Here is a 16,959-nt window from a genome sequence, read left to right on the forward strand (position 1 = left end):
GGCAGGTCAGGAAGCAACAGAACGTGGAACAACAGACTGCATCCAAATAGGGAAAGGAGTATGTAAAGGCTGTGTATTGTCACCCTGCTTATTTAACTTATATGCAGAGTACATCGTGAGAAATGCTGGGCTGGAGGAAGCACAAGCTGGAATCAAGATTTCTTGGAGAAATACCAATAACCTCAGATAGGCAAATGACACCACCCTTATGGCAGAAAGCAAAGAAGAACTAAAGGGTCTCTTGATGAAAGTGAAAGAGGAGAGTGAAAAAGTTGGCTTAAAACTCAACATGCAGAAAACCAAGATCATGGCATCTGGTTCCATCACTTCATGCAAATAGATGGGGAAACAGTGGAAACAGTGACAGACTTTATTTTTTTGGGCTCCAAAATCACTGCAGATGGTGACTGCAGCCATGAAATTAAAAAGCACTTGCTCCTTGGAAGAAAAGCTATGACCAACACAGACAGCATATTAAAAGGCAGAGACATTACTTTGCTAACAAAGGTCCCCCTAGTCAAAGCTATGGTTTTTCCAGTAGTCATGTATGAATGTGAGAGTTGGACTATAAAGGAAGCTGAGCACTGAAGAATTGTTGCTTTTGAACTGTGGTGTTGGAGAAGACCCTTGAGAGTCCCTTGGACAGCAAGGACATCTAACCAGTCAATCCTAAAGGAAATGAGTCCTTAATATTCACTGGAAGGACTGATGCTGAAACTCCAATATTTTGGCCACCTGATGTGAAGAACTGACTCATTGGAAAAGACCCTGATGCTGGGAAAGATTGAAGGCAGGAGGAGAAGGGGATGACAGCAGATGAGATGGTTGGATGGCATCACTGACTCAATGGACATGAGTTTGTGTAAACTCTCAGAGTTGGTAATGGACAGGGAAGCCTGGCATGCTGCTGTCCATGGGCTTGCAAAGAGTCAGACACGACTGAGTGACAAAACTGACTGATTGAGATTTCATATATATTTATTATTATCTTCAGAAAAGGTTATGTATTGTGTTTGCTAGTCTTTTTAGACTGCTATAAAAAAAATACCATAGACTAGATAAGTTATAAACAACAGAAGTTTATTCCTGTCAGTTCTGGAGGCTATGCTATGCTAAGTCACTTCAGTCGTGTCCGACTCTGTGCGACCCCATAGACGGTAGCCTACCAGGCTCCCCCGTCCCTGGGATTCTCCAGGCAATAACACTGGAGTGGGTTGCCATTTCCTTCTCCAATGCATGAAAGTGAAAAGTGAAAAGTGAAATTGAAGTCACTCAGTTGTGTCCGACTCTTAGCGACCCCATGGACTGCAGCCTACCAGGCTCCTCCGTCCATGGGATTTTCCAGGCGAGAGTACTGGAGTGGGGTGCCATTGCCTTCTCCGAAATCCAAGATCTTGGTTCCAGAATGGTTGTGTTGTAGTGACAGCCCCCTTCCTGGTTCATAGCTGGCTATAGGCCACTCTTAGGACCACAGAGGGGACCGAAGAGAAAGTAGCCATTGGTTGGAAGTCGGCTCATCTGAAGCAAAGAAAGGGGCTAAGGAGCTCTCTGGAACTTCTCTTAAAAGGCACTAAATCCATTCATGAGGGCTCCACCCTCATGACCTAAGCATCTCACCAAAGCTGACCTCCTAATCCTGTCATTTTGGGGGGTTAGGATGAACGTGGAGGCAGCACAAACATTTGGACCATAACATTACAGGCAGGCTTCGTTTTACTGTACTTTGATTTATTGTACACATGGTGCAAACATAAATTTTCTATGTCCTGGGAAACCAAAAAATTCATGTGATTCCCTGTAGTGCTATATTGTCTCTATTGTGATGATCTGGAATTGAACCTGCAGTATTTCTGTGGTATATGTCCATGCTCAGTCACTTCAGTCGTGTCCAACTCTTTGTGACCCCATGGACTGTAGCCCGCCAGGCTCCTCTGTCCATGGGATTCTCCAGGCAAGAATAGTGGAGTGGCTAACCTATCCCTTCTCCAGGGGATCTTCCTGACCCAGGGATAGAACCCGAGTCTCCTGCATTGCAGGCAGATTCTTTACTGCTAAGCTACTGGGGAAGCCCTTTTTGAGGTTTGCTTGTATACAAATATTTTTTACTTTAATTTTTATTTTATATTGGGGTATAGTTGATTTACAATGTTGTGTTAGTTTCAGACATACAGCAAAATGGTTCAGTTATACATTTATCAAGTCTTTTTTAACTTAAATTTTATTTTTTTGGAAGATATAAACTTTTTTTGGGGGGAACTTTTTATTTTGTATTGGGGTTTAGTTAACAATGTTGTGATAGTTTCAGGGGAATGGCGAAGAGACTCAGCCATATGTATACATGTATCCACTCTCCCCCAGCTTCCCCTCCGCTCCACATCACATTGAGATGAGGTTCCTGTGCTCTACAGTAGGTTCTATATAGCAGTGTGTGCATGTCCATCCCAAACTCCCTAACTATCTCTTTCCGCCATTCTTCCCCCTGGCAACTGTAAGCTCATTCTCTACATTTGTGAGTCTCTTTCTTAACTTAAATTTTATATTGGAGTATAGCTGATGTATAATGCTGTGTTAGTTTCAGGTGTACAGTAAAGGGATTCAGTTACACATATAGGTATATTCATTCTTTTTCAGATTTTTTTCCCACATAGGTTATTACAGAATACTGAGTAGAGTTCCCTGTGTGACATAGTAGGTCCTTGTTGATTATCTGTTTTGTATATAGTATAGTGTACATATATTAATCCCCCAAATATATATGCCATATAATCTATTAACTTATGGTAAACATTTCCAAAATTTCCCTGCCTAATTCAGGAGATTCCTGACCTTTTGGTTGTTCTCCATCTTTTTTCCTGCTGGGATTCCCCATGAACTCCATTCTGACTTTGTGGTTCAGCATTGAGTTCAAAGAAACTATTTCATCAATATATTCAGAAGGTGACATGACTCTGGGAGATGGGCTATCACTAATCAAACTAAAAAAAAAAAAAAAAAAGACTGATTCCAATAAAAATAAAAACAACAATTAATTAATTTGGAAAATGAACTGTAAGTGAACGGAATTTTATTGACTGATTGAAAATATGAGGGGGAACAGCTCTAATAATGACAAACTCCAGGATGGTTGGAGTAAATCTCCAAGGTTACTCTTTTTAATGAAATGTCTGTTGGGAGACATGAAAGCCAGTGCTTATATATGCCAAATGTAAGGGTCCTTTCCAGTCCATGGAGAGAACAGGAAAAACCAATGAGTTCTGTTTCCTTTATTCCAGATTTTCAATGTTACCATGTACTTCTGTCATTCTGACACTGTCTGGTTGCAGTTTTCTAAGACGATGGTTGCTCTTGGCATCTATATGATTCCTTCCTGATGACACAGAGGAAAGTGCGAATGTCATTACATGTGACTCTCATGCTCTCCAGATATAGGGAAGAATTATTTGTGAACTTCATCCTTCTGTTGAGAAGTAATTCCTCTGTTGTGCAGGACACACCCTGCATTATCTCCTAAACCATGATGATATTTAAAATATCACAATCTAGTTGGTATTAGTACTTTGAGGTTTTGCTCAAAGACATCCAATAGGTCAGCATATGTGTTTTATGCTGACCAAAATCCTACATCTAATTTCTTTTCCTACAAGGGAATTTTCTTTTCATATGATATCGGGACATGAGAAGAGATTTAGGCTTTTATTTCTCTTATTTATTTAGATCTCAATTTTTGCTTGATGTGTTCCCTTTAAAGAGATTTTTCTGCATTTGGTCCATTATTATTGGAGCTGGTTTTTATATTACTTTGTAGGGAATATGGAAGGAGGATGATATGAATGTTGTAAAATAATTGAGTAAACATCTTATGACTTTTCTTCCTCACTGTACAAACCTTTCACCTCTAGGAATGGGAATTGGTCTGAGGGCCAGTGCTTGTGGGGAATCAACATAGATAATATCAATGCATGTTTCTATTAGATCCTGAACACCACCTGAAGATAATTTGGAAGGTGTAGCAGCAGAAAATTAAACCCTGTAAATGCTGCCTGGCAAATTAAAAGACATAATTGATTATATTAGCTTTTTAAAGTGCTTCTAATGGCCAGAGATAGGGTTTGCTTGGTACAGCTTTTCCACTTGCCAAGCAAAGTTTACACTGTCAACCAGCAAGGAATAGAAGTTGCCAAATGGCTCTTTCAAAAATTTTAACTATCAGGTGCTTCATTTTATTTGATATTTTGCTCCTGATGCCAGACTGTCTGCTGGAGGCTATGGTCAGTGGGAGGATAATAAAATCATTGTGTTGGAAGGGGTCCCCAGTGCCCATCTATTTATTCATCCACATTGCAGCCAGCAGTTCTAAACCCACAGCCAGGCAAAGAGATCCTCCAAAAGACACAAAGAGTGTCTTTTGAGTTGCTGATTGTGACGATCACATCTCATACTCAGAGATCCCTGGAGAGGGTTTTTGGTCAGCACCAAGGCACACCATTCTCTCTCTTCTGAGCCACAGTGGTGGTTGCTCTGTGATGCAGAGAAATCACTGTCCCTGAATCAGTAGCCAGGACTGGAGGGCTCCGGTGTCACGCAGGCTGGCATTCTTTGGCAGTCCATTACTCCCTAGTGCAATTGGGCTGCTTTGGAACAACACTGGAACTCTAATTCCTGCATTGGAAAAGCACCCTGATCACTCCTGCTTACTCTCATAAAGTTCTTCATTACACACACACACGCTGCTGCTGCTAAGTCTCGTCAGTCGTGTCCGACTCTGTGCGACCCCATAGACAGCAGCCCACCAGGCTCTCCTGTCCCTGGGATTCTCCAGGCAAGAACACTGGAGTGGGTTGCCATTTCCCTCTCCAATGCATGAAAGTGAAAAGGGAAAGTCAAGTCGCTCAGTCGTGTCCGACTGTTCACGACCCCATGGACTGCAGCCTACCAGGCTCCTCCGTCCATTAGATTTTTCCAGGCAAGAGTACTGGAGTGGGGTGCCATTGCCTTCTCCAACACACACACAGTACCCAGAGCTGTTTAGGATGAAGCAACGAAGGATTCTTAGGTCCCCTCCACCTGGATGCATTTGCATTTGCTTTCTGAATCCTGTCTCTGCTGTTAATGAATCACTACATATTTATTGGTTACTTCTTATGCATACATCACCATCCTAGATGCTCCAGGGGAAGTGACAGGAGTATCAGTCAAAAGTTTGAGTCCTCAAGGAGTTTACAATGTGTTAGGGAGACAGTGCGTGTTCAACCTTAAAATAGCTACACATAAGTCAGTTATTTGTAAGTGTCAACTGACATGCCTTAGGGACTTGTTCTAAATTCTGCTGCATTGTAAGTACAGAGAAGGTAGGGGCTCAGAATTCCTGAAGGCTAACTTGGGGTCGTTCCCTCGTGTCTCCTCAGCAACTCTGCAAAGAGAGAGCACAGAACATAACGTCATTGTGCTTCGCTGTTGAGAAATTTCCAAATTCAACAAATGATGTCTCCACTGTTGTCTTTTTCTACCTGGGCGTGGGTATGTGTCACTCAGTTGTGTCCGACTCTTTGTGACCCCAAGGACTATAGCCTGCCAGGCTCCTCTGTCCCTGGAAGAAACAGTAAATGGTCATTGGCAAGCTAGTTCCTGGCCTGCCAGCTCTGTTTGGAAATATCACTTACTGGAGGACTGGAACAGACACAGAGCCAAGAAAATTTTGCTGTCTTTACGTGCTCTCACATTTGTATGCTGAGCCTGGTACCAGATTTTCTCAATTCAGATGAAACTGTGACTGCGAAAGAGTATTTAAAAGCATAAATAATAGTAATCGCCAGCATTTATGAGCACTGTGACCCAGGCACTTGCTAAGCATTTTGTATACCTGATTTATTTTAATACAGCCCATATATATGTGATTTATTTTAATCCTTATGACAACTTTATGAAGTCAACTACTATTTTTGGTACCACTATTTTACAGATGTGAGTACAGAGCTTTAAGTGGTGAAGTTGCTTGTTCAACATCAGAAGTAATGACAACTGGCAGAACAAGGATTCTAGCCTAGGTCAGGGTAACACTGGTACTCAGGTTCTCCAAAAGTGTTAGTTGCTCAGCGATGACCGACTCCTTGCAACCCGATGAACTGTAGCCCACCAGGCTCCTCAGTCCATGGGATTCTCTGGGCAAGAATGTTGGAGTGGATTGCCTTTCCCTTCTCCAGGAGGTCTTCCTGACCCAGCAATTGAACCTGGGGATCCTACATCGCAGGCAGATTCTTTACTGTCTGAGCCACCAAGGAAGCCCTTTAAATAATCTCTGCTAAAATATTTTATTTCTCCAATGATTTTACAAATAACGGTGGTGGCAGTTATTTTCCAAGGGTAGAGAGGGGCTCTCTGGCGCCCCCTGTTGGGTTCTCCTGTAATCCCATTTTGTCCTCATTGACCTTAGCAGGATGTGCTGGACACAGGTATCACTTCCCTGCTTTACCCACGGAATCTGGGCAGGTCCTCATTCAGACACAGGGTCCTGCCTTGAGACAAAAAACCCTTTGTCAAGTCGGATCACACCTTTCACTTGGGCTCGTGCCAGTTGCTGGCTATTTGTGATTCTCTGATTACAGTTGTCTGAGGACAACATAAGCCTTCCTTTGATGCTCTGGCATCTTCAAGTTGGCCGTGTCTGCTCATAGTTTTTCGCTGCGCCTGTAATTGTGGTTGTGGGTCTTTGCCTTCCAGATTCCTTCTTTCTCTTCAATATCACATCACTGTGTGTTTCGCTGTGGGCTCTGGGGTCGGTTTCCAGACCAGACCCATTCTAGCTTTGCTGCTTACTGGTAGCATGGCCTTGGGGAAGGAAAGTGAAAGTGTCAGTCTCTCAGCTGTGCCAACTCTTTGCGTCCCCATGGACTCTAGCCCACCCGGATCCTCTGTCCATGGAATTCTCCAAGCAAGAAACTAGAGTTAGTTGCCATTTCCTTCTCCAGGGGATCTTTCCAGACCCAGGGATTGAACCCGGGTCTCTTGCATTGCAGGCAGACTCTTTACCAGGTGAGCCGCTAGGCATTACTTGAAATTTCCAAGTTTTAGCTTCCTCATATCCAAAATAATTTAGTAGTTTGAGTGATGGTGAAGATTAAAGAATGCTTATAATAATGCTTCCCTGGTGACTCAGATGGTAAAGAATCTGCCTGCAATTCGGGAGACCCAAGTTCAGTCCCTGGGTCAGGAAGATCCCCTGCAGGAGGAAATGGCAACCCACTCCCACCTGTTGCTTCTAACTGAACCCTTTGGTAGCAATGCTGCAGCCACCTCAGGTCACCCGATTGAAAGTGGGAAGAAAGCTTTAACTTTTCCAATGACCTGATCCAGACCATCTTCCTTGGCCACACATGGAGAGTTGTTCTCCTGATGACTATTTTCATGTAATAAATCTCTGTGCCTCACTAGTGATATAAAGCCTCATTAATTAAAGCCCCACTGATTCAGAATTTAAGATAATTTGTTCACAGGCCAAGCTGAAATTTACATTTGTACTATCTATGGAAAAAAAGGTTCATTAAGTAAATCAATAAAGTAAAGAAGATTGCAGGAAGCCTGTTTAATCTAATTAAGAAAACAAACTATTTTCAAGCCCTTCGTAATACCATTGACATATAAACAATGTGCTCATTACAAATGACTTTTATGTGTTCATTAAAGCATATTGAGGGAGATTCCTGTTTGACAACTTAAAAATGAATAGTGCAAGTAAATGTATTTAATGGAAAATAATGAAACTGCTTTTAAAAATACTCTGCAGTTTTGCCCTCTCCTGTCATGAAACATAAAGTAAGGTGTTGGTTGAGGGGAGAGCAGACCTGGGAATCAGACAGACTTGACTTTTCTTCTTGGCCTTGCCTGTGAACTTGGGTGTCAACTGGAAAAAAAAAAAGCACAACCTAAAAATTGAGATAGAATCTATGTTCTATTTGTCAGACTTGCAGAGCCCTTAAGTCTGGAAGTCAGCCTTTTAGGTGCCTCTGAGGGACTGCTCCTAGGAGATGAGGAAGGATTCAGGATATATAGGAGTTTTTGCAACAAAAACTTCCAACTATAACTGTTAATTAAAGGAAACCAAACATCTCAGGTTAGTAAATTTAGCGTTTTGCTATGCATGGGAAGATGGAACAGTCTGGGCTCATCAAAATCATTCCTTTGATATGCCCCTTAGTTTGATCCCTGTGTCAGGAAGATGCCCTGGAGAAGGGAATGGCTACCCACTGCAATATTCTCATCTGGAGAATGCCATGGACAGAGGAGCCTGGTGGGCTACAGTCCATAGGGTCGTAGAGAGTCCGGCATGACTGAAGCAACTTAGCACAGCACACGCTTAGTTATTTAAGGCTGCTGCTGCTGCTGCTAAGTTGCTTCAGTCGTGTCCGACTCTGTGAGACCCTAGAGACAGCAGCCCACCAGGCTTCCCCCGTCCCTGGGATTCTCCAGGCAAGAATACTGGAGTGGGCTGCCATTTCCTTCTCCAATGCATGAAAGTGAAAAGTGAAAGTGAAGTCTCTCAGTCGTGTCTGACTCTAGCGACCCCATGGGCTGCAGCCTACCAGGCTCCTCCATCCATGGGATTTTCCAGGCAAGAGTACTGGAGTGGGGTGCCATCGCCTTCTCCCTATTTAAGGCTAGTATCCTGCTCTTCTGTATCCTGAATCTCCCCCCACCCAGGGTGCACAGTTGGGCCCCTGCAGTGGGTGATGGCTTGAAGGCCACAGCATCCTTTGTTTACTTATATGGCAGGGTCAAAATCATCCATGTGGGCAAGGTATGTCCTTTTTTTTTTTTTTTGGCCACACCAAGTTGCATGTGGGATCTTAGTTCCCCAACCAGGGATCAAACCCTCACTCCCTGCATTGGGAGCTCCGAGTCTTAATCACTGGACCGCCAGGGAGTGCTTCAGTACTAAGTCGCTTCAGTCGTGTCCGACTCTTTGTGACCATAAGGACTATAGCCTAAAAGTCTCCTCTCTCCATGGGGTTTTCCAGGCAAGAATACTTGAGTGGGTTGCCATTTCCTTCTCCAGGGGATCTTCCCGACCCAGGGATCGAACCTGCGTCTGTCACGTCTCCTGCGTTGATAAGCACGTTCTTCACCACTAGCGCCACTGGGAAGTCCCAGGTATTTCTTTTCTATAAGCTGCGATTTCCTTTTCTCAAAGGAGTTTTGAGAAGAGTAAATGAAATAATATATGTAAAGTGCTTTTCGCTGTTCTGGACATATAATGATAAAGCAACAAAAAGTAGCTATGTTGTCTCATTTCACCCATATCCGAGAACCTAAGAAAATTCTAACTATTCTCATTTTACATATGAGGAAACACGGGCTCAGAATAACTTCTCCTGGTACTAAGTGGAGTGGCACAGGCACAGACTCAGATTGCCTGGTTCCTCGAATACCCTGCCCAGCTTGACTCACCATGGGGTTCTGTTTGGGTGGCTGCCAGCGGGGTAACATGCACCTCAGACACCCCACAAAGACACGGGTGCATTCTGCTGAGTACACAGGCTCTACTGCATTAATCATCAGCCGTGGTGGACAGCTTGTTCGTCTTCTCTTCAGGGCAGAGAAAGAACAAAATCTTTTCTCTGTCGCATTTATTTTACTTGTAAAATTTGGAGGAGGACTAACTCGGCAGTGAGAAGAAAAACAAGATTAAGGATATCTGAAATGCGGCTTTTGAAAGGAGCAGGAAGATTCTGGTGTCTCAGAGAAGGGAGGGAAGAGAAAACCAACCGAGTGGTATTGAAAGCACGAGGCTGACTGCAATCACGGCTCACAGGAGCCAAGAGCCCTCGCTTTCATCCTGAAAGCAGAGCTTCCAAAATGATGGAAATCCATTGTTGACAGGAGGGAAGAAATATGGATTAAACCTATAACTGTGTTTAGAGCATCAGGGGATGAATTAGCCTAATTGGAATATTAGTCTCAGTTACAGAGAGTAATTGCTACAGGCTGCCTCTGTTTTCATTAGAAATTTAATTAAGTTTATCAATGTTTGGCTTCTCCAGCCTTCATATTCCAGACTCTCCGTGGACAGCACTATTGTTTAAGAGGAGTTTTCTTTCTTTTTGTTTTGTTTCCCAGGAACAACACGGGTTTGGGAGACTGCCCCTTCCCGTGGAGCCTGGCTTCTCCCACTCCTAGACTGGCTGACATATCTAACAGGGATACGCATAACCCAGCGTAAATCAAACGTACCTCAATAAAAACCACCACCGCAGCCAGATTAAAGCAAAAGAACACAGGGACTTCCCTGGTGGTCCAGTGGTTAAGACTCTGAGCTTCCCTTCCACTTCAGGGGACCCAGGTTCGATCCTTGGTTAGGAAACTAAGATCTCACATCCCACACACCATGCAGTGAGGCAAAAAAAAAAAAAAAAAATATTTTTTTCTGAATTCTTCATGAATTTTTCTTCATAAAAAATTCAGTTATAACCACATGCCCTAATTCTGAACATTTCTGAAAAAATATATATTACTATATATTGGCTTAGTCATAAGTCGTGTCTAACTGTATATGGTAGTTTAGTTGCTAAATCGTGTCTGACCCCATGAACTGTAGCCCACCAGGCTCCTCTGTCCATGGGATTCTTCAGGCAAGAATACTGGGGTGGGTTGCCATTTTCTTCTCTAGGGGATCTTCCTGACCCAGGAATCAAATTCAGGTCTCTTGCATTGCAGGCAGATTCTTTACCAACTGAGCAACAAGGGAATAGTAATATTGCATTCCTTAAAATAAAATAATAAGGTAAAGTAAAATAAAATAAATAAGATAAGATAAAATAAAATAAAACAGATGCACTTATCCAAGTCAGTGAACTGAGTATTTTCTAAGTCAACTTGGGGAAGTGCTGAAATGTTTCTTTAGCCACTTCCAAGAAGAGCTCAGAGCTTCTCAGTTCTTCGAGGAGGAGCCCTGGCTCCCTCTCTGTTTTCCTTCCTCTTCCTCTCCTCCACCTCTGGCTCCTCACTTCCTCTCCCCTGACCTTCACCTCTCGCGCTTTCCACTCCGTCCTCCTCCTATTCCTTTTGCAATGAGCTGATGTCTCTAATGAATACATTCCCTTCTGCTGCTGCTTCTCTTTCTGGCCACTTCCACCATTTTATTTAACACCGTTTTTGAATCTATAGATAGTTACTGTCTTGCCACTTTTGTCCCCCCACCTCTCTCCACATGGGTATAGATCTGCTTGTAAATATACACGCATTGTTCGTTTTAGCTGAATCATTTTTAAAAAATGGAAAACTTTTATGTATACCACATTTTGTACATTCAACTTTGAAATCATGTAAGTATGTTACATAATTATAAGAGAATAAAAATTTTAAAAGCCATCTCTACAAACCAAAATCAAAACAAAATGAAACAAAGGAACAAAATAGTATTTCAAGTTGGGAAACCACATAAAACAGAAATTACTTCAAATGGCTCCAAAATACCTTAATTTGGCTATAGATCACTAGTGAATGACTCTAAGGAGAAAGAGAACCAAAAAAAAAAAAAAGCTATTTTCAATAAACATATACTTGGTGGTAGTATTGTTATTTTTGGTATTGAGACTGCTATGTGTATCCTAAATGGGTAATTATGTTGATTTTATTTATTTTAAACTTTTTTTTGTTGGAGTATAATTGCTCTACAATGTTGTTTTAGTTTCTGCTGTACAACAAAGTGAATCGGCTACATATATACCTATATTACTTAAAGTAAGTGAAAAACATCAATATGCTAAACTTCAATATCTCAGCGTGTAAGAAGGCTTGTTCTGAAAGGAATTTTAAAACAGGGAATGAATGACTCTGAACATGAAGTATAAGGATCTTCTCTCTACTGGAAGAATGCCTTAAAGGGGGTCGTTTGAGTACGCAGGGACGAAGAGGCAACATAGGAGTTTAATTGCTGAAGACAATTTGTACCAAATGGGTGTCATGATTCTCTCCATCTCTGTACCAAGAAAAAAAGAAAACGGAAAAGGTCTTTCTTGCCACCCCAGCAAGTGGCAAAGTTTTTTCAACATTTTGTCCTCTTTGACAGAATAACTGGTCCATTTCATCCCTTTTCTCTTGTTCCATACATGGTTGTAAAAAAGCAAAGTGCTCTAGATTAAGGTTTTAGGACCATCTCAGTGATATTTACCAGGGCAATGAGACATCGGTGAAGACATTAATCTCTCTAGTCCTCAGTTTCTCCTGTTGAAAAATAGGAGTGGGAGGGGATAGATCTCTTAGGAACTTAAAACAGTCAAATTTACTGACTTACGTACATATAACAACATGAACTCATTTTAAGTATACAGTTCAATGAATTTCGACAAATGCAAGCATTTAGAAGAATTGATGCTTTTGAACTGTGGTGTTGGAGAAGACTCTTGAGAGTCCCTTGGACTGCAAGGAGATCCAACCAGTCCATCCTAAAGGAGATCAGTCCTGGGTGTTCATTGGAAGGACTGATGCTGAGGCTGAAACTCCAATACTCTGGCCACCTGATGCGAAGAGCTGACTCATTTGAAAAGACCCTGATCCTGGGAACGATGGAAGGCGGGAGGAGAAGGGGACGACAGAGGATGAGATGGTTGGATGGCATCACTGACTCAATGGACATGGGTTTGGGTGGATTCCAGGAGTTGGTGATGGACAGGGAGGCCTGGCATGCTGTGGTTCATGGGGTTGCAAAGAGTTGGACACGACTGGGAGACTGAACTGAACTGAACATAACCACCACTCAAATCCTTTCTCAGCTCCTTTCCCCCCAAGTTCTTTCTATTTACAAACTAGTATATATTTTTCCTCTTTCAGATCTATGTCCATATTTCTGGTAGCCATATCTACGTTTGTATCTATATTTGTTTCTGTTTTTGTATTTCTATTTATAAATTTTAATTTTATGTTTGTATATGTTTGTTTGAACCTGCATTTTTTACCTATCTCTGTTTCTATCTATTTAATACAGATAAAGAAAGGCAGTATAGTCTAGGATTTGAGGGTCAGGCTCCTGGGGTTTGAATTCCATTCCACCAATTATTATGCATCTTTGGGAATGTTATCTGATCTTTACATACCTGACTTTCTTCACCTATTAAATGGGATAACAACTTATCCCATTTAGAAATGTCTATTTCATGAGTTTGTAGTGAGTAGGAAATGAGTTAGTATACGTAAAGTACTTAGAGGAGTGTTTGGTGCATAGTACTGTTTAAATTGTCGGAGTTCATAGTTACATTTGAGTATTGAGGGAAGTCTTACTGAGTCCTGGGACTAAATTACTTGCATTGCTGTGCTCGGGCCTCCAGCTCCTTGATTTGCTTTCTGAAACATTTAGAAGTGAATTTGCTATTTCCTGGGTGAATGGAAATGACGTGACTTTGAAAAAAAGAAAGGTCTATTTGCATTAGGTCGTTATCTTCTCAGGAGCAAAAGACATTCTAGGGAAGCAGTCTGGTCTCAACAAAGACTCATGCCAGCGGGGGTTACCTAATGCTTGGCAGTGATTCTGTTGAACATTATGTTTCTCAAGCCCTTTTACTCATAACCCTACATGGTGGTACTCACGGTGTAACCCAGCTATCAGTTGCCTCTATTTTTTGTAATTGTAGCTATTTATTCAGTGGCCGTGCTGGGTCTTCACTGCCGTGCGGGCTCTTCTCTAGCTTTGCCCTCTAGCTGTGGTGCACAGGCTTCTCCTTGCGGTGGCTTCTCCTCTTGTGGGCTCTAGCGCATGTAGTTGAAACTCCTGGTCTCTAGAGCACAGGTTTTGCTCAATAGTTTTGGTACACGGGCTTAGTTGCTGCCAGGCATGTGGGCTCTTCCTAGATCAGGGATCGAACTCATGTCTCCTACATTGGCAGGCAGATTGAGCCACCAGGGAAGCCCTCAGTTGCCTCTTCGAAAAGTCTCTTCCTCTTTCCACATCAGACTTAACACTCAGCCACTGTGGCTTCTGTGTGTGCCTTACACGGCCTTGCCCAAGGCTTCACAATCTATTACAACGGGCTTGTGCAGAGCGATTGATCTCTTTTCCTGCTTCTATTTCCTCATTTGCATGTCCTCCCCTACCTAGCACATTCTTCATCCAAAAATGCTTCTTTAGTACCAGGGTCCACCGTCCTTAGAGCTCAGTGAGGAACTTTTGATAAATAAATGTGTCCTTTTGGTTGATGGTATTAGCAGAAGTATCTCAGAAATGATGTAATTATTAGGGATAGTAATGCTTTAAGGAGTAGAGAACACACACAGGAACACATAGTATATTTCAGAGTATGATCCCAATTTCAGCTTGCCTGTCCCCAGATCTAAAGTGTTTGTATTCCTCACATCAAACAGTTCAGATGGTTCCATTAAGCCTGGGGGAACCCAACAGTCTAGGGACACAAAAAATGGAAGCTGAAACCTACATTTAGTCTTTTTTTGGTGTGTGTGAGAGCTTTTTTTTTTAAATCCCCTGCTTCATGTACAAGTCACACTTCCTCTTTTTCTTCCAGTTTTGGTAAATACATATAATATTATGTTATATGTCTCTCTGTTCTTGAGTCATCAGAATGGATACCCAAGGTAATGGAAATTTCATTCTTCCTATTAAGCCTGCTGGACACCAAGTAAGTGGTTGTTTTCTTCTAGCTTCTTAATTCTGGTGCTGGTACTCCTGAGATATTTTTTCTCCTCGAGGAAAATAAAGGGATGGGAAAAAACATTAGAAGTTTTGAATCCATTACTTGCAAACTCTCAGACTGATGAATGCTTTTTTTTTCCACGTGGCGCTGACAGGCTAGGACAGCTTATGTTGCTCTTTGGTGTGTGATGCAGTTGGGTACCCCAAGAGCGTTGTGTTGCAAGCATGCTATTTTTAATGGAGAATTCAACTCTCTCTAACTGAAGCTTACAGGGTTTTGCTTTATGCAGTCACACTGGTGAGAAACAACTGGAAAGTGGACTTGTTCCAGACTGTAGAAATGACTGCTGAGCCCTGGCGGGATCACTGTGGCTTTCGAGTCTCACCAATGACATCACTTACTGTACTGGGTGTGTAAATGTAGACAGTGAAATAATAGCTAGCATTCTTGTGTTTGAAAACCAGAGCCTATGATGGATCATCCTGCGACTGAGCTTTGCTGAGGACCAGAGAGGGAATTAACGTGGGTTGCATCTAGTGTTTGTCAGATACTGGAAGCTGGTCTTCGTTGAAAAGGTAAAACGAAGTGTCTCTTTCCTAGTAAATGCTTTACTGTAAGCAGATATTAAAAGATGACACTGTTGATAGATCTTCCAGGTTCTCTATCGGTAGGATATTTGCATCTTTGGGATTCATCATGTTAATGTAGAGGCCTGAGGGTGACACCTTACTTTATCATCACACCTTAAAGACCCAATACATATGCACAACTATGCAGCCTTGCTTAGCATTTGTCATGAGAGCAAAGGGGTCTGGCAGTGGCTACATACCCTGGTGCATTGTCTAAATTAATCCATTGAGGGATATTGAATCACTTAATCACAACGCATTGCTGCCTTGCTAGGCACGCTCTCCCTTCATTAGATTTAATATATTTCTCATTATACAAATCTGCTGCTGTGACAATAAGTCTTGTTCATAAATCAGTTTGCCCTTTTGCTTTGTGGATGTGGAGAACTTTCATCAAACAAGACATAAACGGAGCTGTTACACAGGAGGGTCAGAGCAGTCATCACCAGATAGTAATATCTATTCATTAAGATGATTTTTAATAGCACATTTAAATGGGCAGAGGTAAAACAATTATGATCTGAACTTCCTGTTTGCACTACAAACAGGAAAAAGGAAATGTAATAACAAGGAGTACTTGGAACCCCTCCAGTAAATCCCCAAACTTCTTCCTCTTGCTCCTGCTGGATGTAAACCAGATGCTTGGGGACACAGAGTTGGCACGTGTGGTCTCTCAGATGATCATGGTGCTATAAAGGCTGATTTAAAGTCCAAGGTGTAGGAATGATATGCATATAAAGATATGCAAAGTGCTTGGAAATCACTTGAAAAAATAACTGTCAAACAATGGAGCTAGAATTATGGTTATTGACGCCAGAAAAAAAATCCACTTTTATTCTTTCCCTTTCTCTACCCTAGTACTCTGTGGACCAGAAAATTTGAATAACATTTTTGTAAGACAAATTCTGATTGATTGCATATTTAGGACAGCTCCTGGCACACTTCTGGTCTTTCTTGTTTTCTTGATCATATTCTCCAAAGGATTGTCTCTGTTATTGATCTTTTCAAAGAACAAGCTTTTCTTCCCCATTGATCAATTCTAATGTTTTCATTGTGTTATTATTTTATTTCATTAATGTCTATTTTTATCTTTATTCATCTCTCTTCTTCTCCTTTATTTGGATATTTTTCTTTTTAGCTTTCATGGGTTGGAAGTTTCTCTATTTTCTGTTCATTTACCTTAGATCTCAAATGCATAAAAGTAGATTAATCATAGTCTTTGGCTCATGACATACCATCCACTCACATTCTGTGTTAGATTACTTATTTAACATAAAAAGCTCTTGTAAAACTACTGTCCTACATGAAAGCTGGGACCTTGCCAGTCTTCATCTACCCACGTGGCCTCTCTATCCTCTCTCCTTTCCTCCCTGTACTTGAGGTCACCATCTTCATTTTTTGTTTAAGCTTTTTATTTTGTATTGCTGTTGAGTCGCTAGGTCATGTCCGACTCTTTGAGACCCCATGGACTGCCGCCCACCAGGCTCCTCTGTCCATGGGGTTCTCCCAGCAAGAATACTGGAGTGGTTTGCCATTTCTTTCTCCAAAGAATACTGGAGTGGGTTGCTATGCCCTCTTCCAGGGGATCTTCCCAACCCAGGGATCAAACCTACATCTCTTATGTCTCCCGCGTTGGCAGGTAGGTTCTTTACCACTAGCACCGCTTATAACTAAAATTATATATCTTTATTTTAGTT

Source organism: Bos grunniens, chromosome 27 (genome assembly GCF_055505025.1).
Source record: "Bos grunniens cultivar Pamir isolate PY7600 chromosome 27, Bosgru_T2T1.0, whole genome shotgun sequence".
NCBI lineage: Eukaryota > Metazoa > Chordata > Mammalia > Artiodactyla > Bovidae > Bos > Bos grunniens.